The sequence below is a fragment of the Falco naumanni genome, chromosome 5 (genome assembly GCF_017639655.2).
Source record: "Falco naumanni isolate bFalNau1 chromosome 5, bFalNau1.pat, whole genome shotgun sequence".
NCBI classification, from domain to species: Eukaryota; Metazoa; Chordata; class Aves; order Falconiformes; family Falconidae; genus Falco; species Falco naumanni.
In genome coordinates this window covers 56,007,902-56,021,136 of record NC_054058.1, presented here as the reverse complement: position 1 = coordinate 56,021,136, position 13,235 = coordinate 56,007,902, and the positions used below count along the sequence as shown (strand labels likewise).

At 40.6% G+C, this 13,235-nt stretch overlaps 1 protein-coding gene across 11 annotated transcripts in view; it reads left to right on the top strand.

Moving 5' to 3' along the window:
• The window catches only part of GRIP1 (glutamate receptor interacting protein 1), a 328,611-nt gene that overhangs the window by 264,071 nt on the left and 51,305 nt on the right, over positions 1–13,235 (top strand). The gene's annotated exons all lie outside the window — the stretch shown is intronic.

Below are 13,235 nucleotides of genomic sequence, written 5' to 3'. Positions count from 1 at the left end.
AAGCCCTCATTCTTGGAAGCACATCAAGTCTTGTGGTGACCCAGACCCTCAGGTTACCGGCATGAAATTTAGAGTAGGGTTTTGACAATAGATGAAATTGGCTGTAGGGCATCAGAGGCAACAAGGCTCTGGGGAGAAAAGAAAGAGGCAATAGGGGAACAGAGATGGGGATGCTAATGAGAAGGAAAGGTCTTTCTAGGGTAAGGTTTCCTACTGTATTACACACAAGCATCTATAACCTGTATTGCCTCTGAATTACAGGGTTAGTTTCACTTTTTTCTGGCAGATACTCCAAAGGTTAGATACATGAAAAGATGGTAATATGTACACCTTAAGGCAGAGCTTTGGGACTTGTTTTATGTTACTTATAAAGTCCCTCAACACCTTCTTTAAAAACTCCTAGTTGAGTTTTTCTTTATCCTTTGTTTTATATCCAAAAGCTGTTGCTGCTTCAGGTCATCTTGCCTGAGTTCTTAATTGAAATCTAAAGGCTTCAAGCAGCTTAAATTAAAAAAGAAAAAAAAATCCTGGACTGCAGACACAATGAGCCTGTGGTTTCTCCTCTGTCATGAATGTGATTTTGGCACAACATCCCGCATAGCTGCAAAGAAAATCTAAGGCAAACTTTCCCTGCAATTCCTCCTGCCATTTTTTTGCTCAGGGAGACCACCAGCAACTTGCATTTAGCTGTTGTTATTCACATTTAACATCCTCATTTTAAAATAAACACTTAGTTCGGGTATTAAATACCCAGGAATTGCATTTTTAGCTAAATGTGTAGTTTTATCTTGATTGTTGAATATGCTCTGCTGGGTGATTCTCTCCACGGGCTTTAGTAGTTTTTGCATGCACAGGAAGCTGCATCTAATCCCTGGCCACGGCAGTGCTGCAGTGTGCTGTCATCTGAAGTGTTTAGGATGAGAACAAGAACTATTGATACTTATGTCAGATGCCTTTCATGAAGTCAGCCGAGGCCTGGTCTGAGCCTTTTTGACTCAGTGGGAAGCTTCTCGTTGATTTCAGCTGGGATTTAAAATAGGAGCCAAAGGGAAAAATCTAGCTCTTGTCATATGTTTGAAGAGCTTTGCTCATAGGGAAATAAACAGCAGAGCTGTGCTTCCTTGGCCCCCTCCTCAGCTCTCACCGAATGGACACCCAGTTTATACCAAGTTAAATGTCTTCTGCCAGCATAGAAATTTTCTAGTTCAAGCAGTGCTTGTAGCACTAAATCAAGGTTTTACTTCATTGCCAGCATGAGAGCATCTGTTTTAGGGACTCTACAGCCAACTCAAGTCTGAAGTATAGAAAAGACCTGTATTACAAGGACCTAACTCCGATGCAAATCGTTTAAAAATAGTGGGTTTTACACTTTTTAATTGCACCCAGTTACCACCCAGTCCTCTCCTGCCTACCAATGAAAAGAGAACGTGCCAGGCCCATTTTCTCTTTGCCCCTTTGCTAAGATTATTTCTCTTCTGGTACTTCAGCATTAGCATGGGAACAGGATGTACATGCATGAAATTACCAGTTTTGTGATGAGTTTTACAGGTCGTCCTAGTCTGAAGCTAGATCACAGCAAAAGTCTCCACCTTCAAGCATGCTAGAGAAACTCTTAGATAAACAGCCATCATGCATTTCATTTACTTTTTGGCTTTCATGTAAGAGCCCAGATTTCAAATCTTAGCTTTTGATGTTATTAATCACGACAAGGCATTGGTGCTGCTGGCCTGTCTCTGTGCTTTTTGCCATTTTTTAGTGGGATATGGAATGTGGGAGAAGTATCAGCTGCTATGTTTAAACTAGGAAACAGCTACAAAGGAAAAGCAAAGAAGAAATGCTGTATCCTTTCTGTCCTTCTTTATGATCCCCCTTGCAGAAGGAATGGCTTTTGTGAGACTTCTGTAACCTGGTTCACAGTTAAACCCATGATTTTAAGAACAGTGAAAACTTAAGCAGTTTATGCTGAGATTTTTGTTGTGGCCCTCTTCCACTTTTCCCCAGGTAATTGCCTAAGTCTGTGGTTTTGTTTTTTTTTTTTTTTTAAAGCATTTTCAGGCAAAATTGTTCTGCCATTTCCAGGAATGAGATTAGAGAAAGTTGTTTTGCCTATAGATGACAAGGTTGGAGAAACTACTCGTTGTGAAGATGTGTCTTCTTGAAGCGCTGGAACACGGACATGCATTCAGTAGGTACTGGCTGAGGGAGAGAAAGCCCTTTTCAGGAAAGTCTTTTTTCTGCTTATCGTGGTGAAAATTCACCCAGACTTAGCTGCATTTGGAAGTTCTTAGAAAGGATACAGTTCAGCGTGCTCAGGGGAGAAGGCATTTTGTGATGACTTTTCCCAAGGATTTTGTGTATATTGGAGGAAAGCTTTTTCTTGACTTTGCAAAGTTCCTTTCAGTTCAGCTCTTCAGGGATGGGAAACACAATAATTAAAGATGTCCATGTAGACTTACGCAGATGTCTTGGACCGTATGTGTTAGGGCATAGATTTTAATTTGAATGATTACATACGTTTTTCCTTCATCAGTCACCTGCTGCATAGTACTAAGTGATCTAAAAAACAGTCACTGGGAGAAATGTTCTAAAGAATAGCTCATCTCATCTCGATGTAGGTGCCTAAACTAGGGCAGGTGAAAAACACTTTTTTCAATGTCAGTTTTCTCCCTTTGTAGAGGGAGTTTAGGTCTCTAGCTCAGTGTAGCTACCTCAGGTCTGCTCTGCAGATGCCTGCATTTTGCTACAGTGAATCCCAGTGTAGGTGTCTCAGATCATCCTCTCTGGGCTAATGGTTGCTTTCGACCTTCGTTTCTTTGATCCTCATTTATTAAGCTATACAGTGGGGAGAACACCATGGTTTTGCTCTAAAGGGTGGTTATAAGATAAAATCATGAATAAATGTGTGTTGCAATGAATATTCAGAGGCTGCACCATACAGTAGCTCTCCCCCCACCACATATGCTCAGAGAAGGCTGAGAACATTGTTTAGTAATTAAGGCATGAGCATGGAAAAGAAGGGGAAAATGTTGCTGCTCATTAAATAGTCACTGTCTACCTTCTGCAGGAGGTTCTTGAAGAAGGCAGAATATGTGGTTATTTAATTAAAAAAGGGAGGTAAAAATAAGTTCATCCAGGCAATATTCATTCTGGGGTTCATTAAGTTTGAAGTGCTTTGTGACCATAATATTTTCCTTTTAATGTCATTCTGCTTGTAAACAGACACTTCTGAGCTTGTTTTTTATGTGCATGTATTTTTATAATGATTTATATTGATGTTCTGCTGATTTTAATCAACTCCTCATTTGAGTTTTTACAATCTGCATAACCAGTGTCTTTCTGTTAGGGTCAGCTCAGCAGTGTTGAACGGAATAGCTGCCTTCTGAGCACTGTGACCTATAATTTTTCAAAGCATTTACAGCTTAGGTAAAGTTGAGGGGGTTTTCACTGGTCAAAAAGAAAAAGAAACATACCTGAAAAAGGCTTGTCACAGTTTCTCCTTTACACAAATTGAGTAATTACGAAGTTAAAAATCTGTGTACCTTATGAGCACTGGAACATTGTCCAAAAGAAGTCATCAGACAGGGACATGAGAGGACCTGGAGTCCCTCCGAGCCTGGCAGCAGGAGCTGCTCTGGCAGGAGGAAGATGGCTTGTCCTGCAGCAGAGGAGGGAGCTGCACAGGAACCTTGCCAAGGGTGACCCTGGCAGCAAGCTGGCAGGCTGCCTGCTGGTGAGGCAGATGGAATAGTGTCCTGCTCGTTGCTGGGACTCCATCAGTTGTGAGGTGCTTGGGTTTCTAGAGGGTATTGCTTGGTCGGGATTTTGGGAGGAGATATGTGGGGAATTGTTTTTGCTGGAAATGTACACTGCAGGGAACAGGGGATATAGAAAATTTCTTTTACTTTAAATGTTTGGATACTCCCAGTAGTACTGTTTCTTTATTGCTTGGAAAAAGCACTGGGAAGGGAAAAGCTGGAAATGTATAGGCAACAGATAAGCAATCCTGCATTATTTTTGCAATGTGGGATCAAAGAGCTTATGTTCAGAACCGTGGCTTCTGTGTTGGATTTCAGGGCAATTTACCTAAATTTCTTTTTTAAAAATGTTTTTGCTGAACTGCGGCTCAGGCAGTACCAAAGCAGAGAGAGGACAGTTAATAAACTTGTTTCCTTACTCATTCTACCAAAGCTTTATTTCATGAGTAGTTGGCATTGAATGGCAAAATATCCTGTACAGCCCTTGAGAGCTGCGAAACTGTCACTCTGCTCCTCGGTGCATAAATATCAAGGTCAGATCTCAGCGTTGACCTTCTGCATGGTAGCATTTTATATTGTGGCTGTGCCAATGCAGCAACACAGCTGTGCTAGAGCACAGATTATTGAAGAGAGACCAAAGGTTTTTTGGGAAAAAAGTGGTGCTGATAGTACAAACTTGTAGCATCAGAATTCTTATTATCAGTCGTGGACAACAATGTAGAGTTTACTTTAAATTTTCTTTTCTTCTGGTTTATATTCATCTAATAGGCTTTGCAGAGGAGTGTTTTAGACTGGTCTGAAACTTGCCTGTTAACCAAACCAAGTCTGTTGATTTCAGTGTTAGCAGAAGCACACCCAAAGTCAGCTTTCCAAGGCAGAGACTGTACTTAGCTTGTGTGCCGAGGCCACCAGTGCATGCAAATGAGTAATCATGAATGTAGGCGACAGTACGGCTCAGCACAGAGGACCCTTGAGCAAGGTCTAGTCATGTACCTCAAGTATTCCAGGCAGCCCAGCCACATGGGAATGGGGCTGCACTTGGGTCAGCCACCATGGCGAGAAGCAGACGTGGCTGTCACAGGCCCGGCACCTCGCTCGTGTGGCTCTGCTGCTTCCAGGGCTTCAGCTCCCACCAGTGGGGCAGAGAGACAGGGACGGCTCAGGTGCCTCACTACCACAGCATTGACACGTCCTTATTTGCCTTAACTGTTTCGCGTGCATGTTAGCTCTCTTACCAAGATGTCCAGAGCGCACCCTTGCTCTGAAGCTTGTGGGATTACCCGAGATATCATTATTCTGGTAGAGCCCTGGGCAAATGGGAACTGTCGGCTCAACACAGTGTTTGAGTGTCCACAGTGTTTGTTCCCATCGGTCACGTGTTGGCAGTGAAGGGCTTTGTGCTCTGTAGGCTTCTGACAACAATCCAGTCCCACTCTAATTATTACTGTTCCTGTTAGATGGAAACTCAGGGTCATTATGACAAATAGACATAATTTATGGATACTGCAGCACTTTATATTATCTCTAGTAGCGTGTACTTAGAGGCATAGTTTTGAGGCTGGCAGATGTAAAATTTGACACACCAGCTGCATCTTAGTTTGCAGGCAGAGATGCAGATTGTGTTGTCCTTATTTGTTCTATTTGGTGTGATTAGTCAGGTACAAAATTTGCAAGGGCTGGAGTGTTTTGAAGAAATCATAGTTCTTGTGTATTTTATTTCCTGACCTACTTGCAAGAAAAAATAAGAGTGAGAAGTTCTTTTGTACCTATGTATCTAACAGGTTGCCCAGAGAAGCTGTGGGTGTCCCATCCTTGGAAGCATTCAAGGCCAGGCTGGATGGGGCTGTGAGCAGCCTGGTCTAGTGGAAGGCGGCCCTGCCCATGGCAGGGGAGTTGGAATTAGGTGATCTTTAAGGTCCCTTCCAACCCAAACCCTTCTGTGATTCAATGGTTCTGTGATTTTTGTCTATGCTTTCTGCAATAGAGAAAATAGTGTTTTGTATTGCAGGATCTCAGCAGGGTACTTTACAAATCACTACCACCATTTTGGGGGTCTTTGTTATTTTGGGAGAATGCTTTAAAAAGTAATTACTTATGAGTTCCATTCCTGGAATGAAATGCAGGCAGAATTCCATCACTGCTGACTTCTGCAAACAATTCACGATCAAGCTAATACTATATAGTCTGTCCAGGGTGGTTTTCAGGACCCATCCTTCAACAGAAAGGTGATGTTTGAGGCCCAGGTTACCAAATTAACCATAAAAGGTGTATGTATAGGCTCCCAAGTTTTGATACCATGCGCTGCCATAGGGGATGGAGATGTGAGTTTTCAGTAGTTCTTTAAGTGTCATCTGAATTTTCTATGTAGTATTCATTTTCAAGGTAATAAAGGAAAGAAATCGTAGAGCCCGGGCTTATTTAAAATGCATTCAGACTAGCCTCAGAGGCAGATCCAGGATCTTCTGTACAGGCTCCATCCGCAATGTCCCTCTCTGTTGTAAATTCAATAATAGATAAATTGGGTTTTAGATTAACAGGGCACATGAAAAGGAAGATACAGATAAATTAAGAGAATGGGATTTAATACAGCTCTTGAGCAAAGGGACCTACTAAAAATGAAAGATCTCTGAGCATGAAACAGTTAGTAGGAGGAAGGAGCATCCCAAGAATTGGGAAAGTCTTTTAGGCAAAAGGAGTTTACACAGGCTTTTCTGGTCTGAACGTGAGAGAAAGTCTGAGGAAGTCCCAAGTGGATTTTGAGTACATCCCCACGCACACCAGTGTGAGCACTCTGAAGGCAGGGGTGGTTCTTCAGCTGGTTAGCAGGGATTTCTTAACTGAGAAAGGTGATGGGGCTAAGGTTGCGAAGTTTGAAATTAGGTAAAGGCAGCTCCTAAGCTTTTTTTTTTAAGAACTTGGCTGAATTAAACACATGTACGTGAACTGCAGGAATTAGGAAAGAAGAGGAAAGTGGAAAGACTGTGCGAGTCAGCTGATAAGAATGAAAGTGCTTGTGTATGGGGGAGGAGATAGGTGGCACATTCGTTTAGGGAATAATGTCTCTGTTTTCCATTCTGAGGTTGAGAGGTCTGTCTGATTTCACTATCACTCATTCTGGAGGCATCCTCTTGAAATTATTCCTATTTTTCATTTTTGAAATCTGACTGTTCCAGAGATGAGGTGTAAAATACCATTGGTGGCTTTTTGCCTGAGCAGCAGTTTTATGTTTTCCTGTGGACTCTGTGAGCTTTCTTTCAATTAAGTAGCCCAGCAGCTCCAGTGCCATGCTGTTACTGGCAATAAGGAAAAAGACACTATTTTATATATATATATTTTTAGTACTGGTTTTGCCTCTAATTCTAGCTGAGACGGGTAAAATTAAAATGTCTGTCGCTCACTCTACAGCCTGCCTGAAACACACAGATGCTCCATAAACAAGGGCACACTAGGATCACACATATTTTATGGTAGGTTATAAGCTGGGCCTTGGAGACTGCCACTGACCCTTTGAACAAGAACAATATTTAATTTTTAAATAGTTGTTTTATTATTAAAGAAGCTACCACCCTTTCTCCCCAGATATTGCTTGCAATTTATAATGCCAGCTTACTCTGTTCCAAAATACATTTTTGGGTAAAGGCTCCTATGTCATTAAACTTATTAATATTTTTCACTCTCAGAGGAGAACTAGAAACTGACAATGACTTTTAGCTTTTCAGAAATCATTATCAGATCTTGCTAGCTGACATTGATTCTAGTTTTCCTATAAGATCTGACATGAAAAAAGGTTACTCTGCTAAATGAAGCATGAATAAAGCCAGGGTGCAAACATTATGCAGTGTTAGTAGAACGGAATACCAAGGCCGGTACTGTGTGTCAGTGCCCTGTGTGTGGTTCACTTATGACCTTTACAGTCACAAAAGTATGAGGAATCAAATAATAATTACTCTGAATGAGTGATAATGGCGCTACCCAGCTGTAGGGCATCTTGAATGTTGTTCCTGCGCCCCCTTTACACTGCAGAAGTCTCATTCCTGCTTCTCTTCCTTGCTGCTGCTTTCCCTCTTGAAACCATTGACCCATGATCCCAATCTCAATTTCTTAATTAGATAATCTTTAAAAAAATGTAATTAATATTCCCTTCTTTGCAAAATGGAGATTAGGGATTTGTTGAGATAAAATTATATTTGGAGTATGAGGAAAGAGTATTATATAAATAAGCAGCCTTCCACCCCCAAAAATTTAGTATTTAAATAACCCATCATTGGCTCTGTGTGTGTATGCGTGACTTAGCTAATCATCTAGTTGGTGTTAAATGTGAGTGAAAGAAAATGCCCTCTGCAAAGGAAATTAAAAATGTTAGCAAGACAGCCTAAGGAATGTTTTAGGATGTGGCTGAAAAACAGTGCCAGAAGTGGATTTTTTTCATCTCTTGGTATCCATGATACCAAGGCATGCCAAACCTGAGTAAAGAAGAAAGGTGTTAGTGGAGAAGAAGGAGAAAGGTGGAGAAAAGCTTCCCTGCTCCCAGCAAATCATTCTCTTGCACAGTAGAGTAACTAGCCATGTCTGGTTTGGGCTTTTGCTTTGCTGGAGACTGTGGAAAAGGCAGGCAATTGGAGGAGACTGACCACCTATCGCTAGGGCAGTCTCAAGGAAACGAGAAGGAGAATAGCAGGGCCACAGGATGACAGAGTTTTATGATTCTCACTATCACAGATAGGAACATGATCTTGCCACCAGACTGTGAGGAGCTGGGACAACTTTAAGTGTATCAGTCTTACAGTGTTTTAATGCACGCAAAGAATGTTCCTTCTGGGTTGGTGTTCATTTAAAAAAGTGGTCCATATGAATACAGTAAGCAAACCACATGGAGGATGACAAGATTCATTAAGTGCAGTTGAGGATACTGTTTGACAGTAATGAATAGTCTATTGATTAATGAAGAAAAGTGGATGTGAATGCACACAGAATCCTTGAGTGCGTTTATGTTGCTCCACTGCCAGCTGAGAAGTATAGTAGAGCATTTGGCAGTGATGGGGGGATTCAAACTGATTTCTTCAAACTGATGTGCTATAAACATTCCAACTTTTTGCTCTTAAAGGAGAGGCTGTCAGAGATTTCAGATTTTTTTCCAGTTCTCAACAATCTTCTTTAACTTCACTGGAAATACACCTCTGTGATCCACCCAGCTACTGATCCAGTCTCTGAATATTGGTGCTGGAAACTTTGCTTTAGGATTAGAAGAGGTTTTTCCTTTTAGGAGAGTTATAGAAACATATCCAGGTGTCATATGACCAGAGCTTAAGTGACTTACTGCTCTGAAAATGTGATCTGGGTGTCCTATTGTTCTAATTAACATTTTGCTTTCTTGACTAGTCTGATCATGAGGCACACAGGTACTGGCTATAAAAATTAGGGTTACAGAAAAAAAGAAGGTAAAGAATCGGGTGTACTGACAAGAACTGAATGAACAAAAGAAAGCTTCTACCTGTCAGAGAGATTGCTCTACTTGCTATATGTGGGCTTCATACAAGATTTTGTATGAAGGGAAAAAAGAAAGATGTGGGGAGCAGGAGAGCGTGTTTTTTTGACCAATAAAAATTATTTCTGTGAAATACTGTCTTCTAGTTTGACAGGAGTCAGACACGTATAGATATGTGAATACATTCCTACAAAAGCATTAAAACTTTGCATTGGGAGAACAGCAAGGTCTGAGGAACTATCCACGTATTTACTGATCTGAACTGGTACAGACTTGCCTTCTTTTTTTTCTTTTTTTTTTTTAATGCTTTTAGTCAGAGAATCACAATAACAGAGAAGGCTACAGGTGAAAAAATTATTAACCTGTGGACACCTAATAGGGAAGAAGCTTGGCGAGAGGAAAATTGGTGTAAGATAGTAAGGTATCCACTTGTTAGTCAATCACATCATTGCTAGAAGACACAGCAATGTCCAGGCAAGATCAGCAGCAGTCTTGGTTCAACTGGCTCTTAAAGGTCAACATCTGTTTTGACATCCTTCCTTCTTGTTTGGCTCTTTTAAGCTGCTCAGACAAATGATTTCTACCTTGCATTGCCATGGCTTCCGAAAAAAATAAGAAAGCGCCCAAAACCTTCCAGTTAGGTAACTGAGAAGCTGCAGAGCACAGATAATAGCAACAGAGCTCAGTGTTCCTACAGGAGCAAGCTCACGGTATAGTAGCACTTCCCAGCTTTAAGTACAAGAAGGCTTTGGGAGGAAAGCATCATAAACTAAAAAAATTTGGTTTCCTGTGGATTTAGTTTCATTATTAATATGAAGCTATGACTGAAGCTTTTCCCTTTTTAGGGCATTTATAGGTTCTATTTCACATGTAGATCCCCTGCTGCCTAATACAAGCAGCTCGCTTTGTTGGCTTCCCCACTATGGGGATCCTAGAGGTTTCCTCTTTTCCAGCACCCACCAATTGTTGAAGTGGATTTAACAAGCCATGAGGATCGGTAAGGTTTAGCAGATTACATGCATTTACAAAGACAGAAACACACACGTGTAATGAGAACACTTTATCAAGCTAAACAAATTATATTTTTTTTCAACTTTGAAAATTATTTCTGATTATCCTTTGAGTTGAGGGAGAGTGGTGACATTGCTTATTTTATCCAGAACTTTTTATATATTGTATAGTAAGTTTACACATCATAAAGGTATATTCAGAACAAACCCGCTTGTTGCTAGTGACTTAAGCTGTCAAATAAAAAAGGTGTGTTGCTATCTAGCTGAGAAAATGTATTAGCATGTGGAAAGCAATGCTGCTTCCTCTGGGAGGTTTTAATCAAGCCTCTTGTACTGATTGAGATGCAGTGCTCAGAAGTGAGAAAAATTATTAACAAAATCAAAAATCTAGAGCGTTTTTCATGGAAACATTCATCAGTATATCTTATGTAATTACGTAGCCAATAAATCAACATAGTGTGTAAGTGCTTCAGTCACGGTGTAAATATCTTAATGACTGAAACATCTTCACACATGAATAATTTATACCTGTATAATTCATTTTTCATATCCATGTTTTACTTCAACATGATAAACTAATCCTTCTCTGTCAGGGAATGTGTGCTTGATTATTGCTTTCTGATTTCTCTTCCCTGTGTTTATGTTCCACAGTTAGACACACTCCATTTCTTCTCTTCTGGTTCCTCTAATGTAGTTATCTTATTTATTCATCCTGTCCGCCTTGGTTTGCCTTCCCATTGCATTTGCACAGGCACGTGGGAAATAACACTACGGCATAAGCTGATTGTGCATTTCTCAAGTAACTTGAGAAAGGAGCAGCATCCTGAAAGATTTATTCATTCTCAACAGATACTTGCATTTAGTTCCCTCTCCTCAAGGCAATCCTTACAGAAAGAACTAGCAATAGGCCAGTAACGAGTAGAGCTTTGCCATTTTCTGGATCGACGTGAGCTCAAACCTTTGTCACGGTACTGAAGATAAGCATTGCTTGAGTTGTCTTTCCCTGTGTTTGGAGAGCTGGTTTGTAGCTCTAGAAACCACTGGAATATTCCAGAAGAAAAGAATTGTTTCTCAGCACAGGAATGGGAATCGGGAATCCTTAAAGTCTGCTCCGCTGTGCGTGCTTATTTGGCTGTATGCAAGTACTGTATGAACCCTGCCTCACTCAGACCCTTAACCAAAGCATCTAGGGCAGGAGTTAGGTTGCGATGACTTCCCCATTTAGTCACTAGAGGAAGACAGGTGGCTGCTGAGGGTGGTTCATCCAGCTTTAAAGCTATTTAGTGCCTGCAGCTCCATCCAGGAATGCTACTGGGTGGGCTCTCTTCTTTTGGATCACAGTTTAAAGTTCGCTTCAGATTTGTGGAACAGCTTATTTTGATAGTGCCTGTGGAAGTTCAGCCTTCAAAAAGTCAGTCCCAGCTGAATCACTCTGATTTATGTAAATTATGAAAATGATCTGAAAATGAATCACTCTGATTTAATGGGCACTTTTAAAAATAGTATATCTCCCCTTAAAACCCTCAGGTTTCTAACTAGAAAAAAGACAACAGGAATGTAAAAAATATTTCAGATTGTGGGGGAAAAAGGAGTTCTGTAATAATCAACTGATGCTTTACTGGTATTGTGTGTTATTCCATCCAAGCACCTTTCTTCACTCGATTTCTATATCCAGTCTACCTACATCACTCTCTAGGAAGAGCACTTTAGCTGAGTGTTAAGTTAATCAAGCTCTCATTCAGTTTCTTGTATCATCATATATATATCATCATATGTTTAGTTTTGTACAATAAATACACTGTTTCAGTCTTTCTCTTTTGTGTCAGAATTACATTTTTGGACTGATATTCTAGATTTAGGACTGAATGGAATATCTTATATCTGTCTTCTCCTCCATACTTTGAAGCCCAGCTGCAGTTCTTCTACAGCTTCAATCTCAGGGACTTCTGAGAGACATCATAGTTGAATGTTTGCTTGGTATTCTTACAGCAGGCTCCAGTACTCTGTGAATACAAACCTCTTGTTTGCTAGCAGGACGTTTGGTAACTTTGCTCCAGCCTGAGTCTTTTTTTATTCATTTTTTCCTTATGATGATTGTAAGCACCTCCAAAGGCTTCTGATACCATTTTCTTTGTCTCAGTCTTTTTATGTCCTTAAAGGACGTCTTTTCTTACTGTACCTTACTCCACTGAGATCAGTTGATCGATAGGTATCAGCTAGCAGGAGTTCTCAGGCAGTCTCCAGAATGTACTTCACCCTTATCACTGCCTGCTCTGTTTTGGCATTTAGGAAGCATCCTACTGTCTTTTTCCTTTGTTCTGTCTAGCACTTGTCTCTCTTGGGCATAGTTCCTCACCACAGTTGTCAATCATGACTGTTGCTGCCTTCTGTTTTTCTGCTTTCTTTTTTCAGGGTTGGTCATTTACTGTCTGTGCCCTCTTGCAAGGCAGTACTTTATCCAGTGACAGGATATTACAAAAATCCTCTGAACTTCCTCACATGCAGTTTGCTTTAACTCTTACTATTTCTAGCTGTCAAGCCTCCTGCACTTTCACAATTTTCTCCTAAATCGTCCTTTGTTTTTGTGAGGGATTTCTTGTCAACTCTTTCTTTTCCTTCTTCGTTTGATTATTATAGCTGTTGTACACAGAGGTTCCCCTTCTTTTCTGAAAATTAAGCTAGCATCCTCCTCTAACCTATTCACCTATTCATTTTTTTCAGATAATTTTCTAGGTTTTTCATTAATTCTGTTTCTTCAGCATGCCTATTTTAAACTCCAGGTAATTTTTAACTTCAGTTGTTTGAGAAAGTGATTCACCGGCACATCCCGGTTCTGTAACCTGGTCCATCTCTGCTTCTGACACACTCAGAACCTTCCAGACATCCCAGATCCACAAATTTCATCTTACTTTTATAATTTGCAATGTTAAGAGCTGATTCTTGACACCTAAACTGATGCTATTCCATAATTTCTTTAAGTGGCAT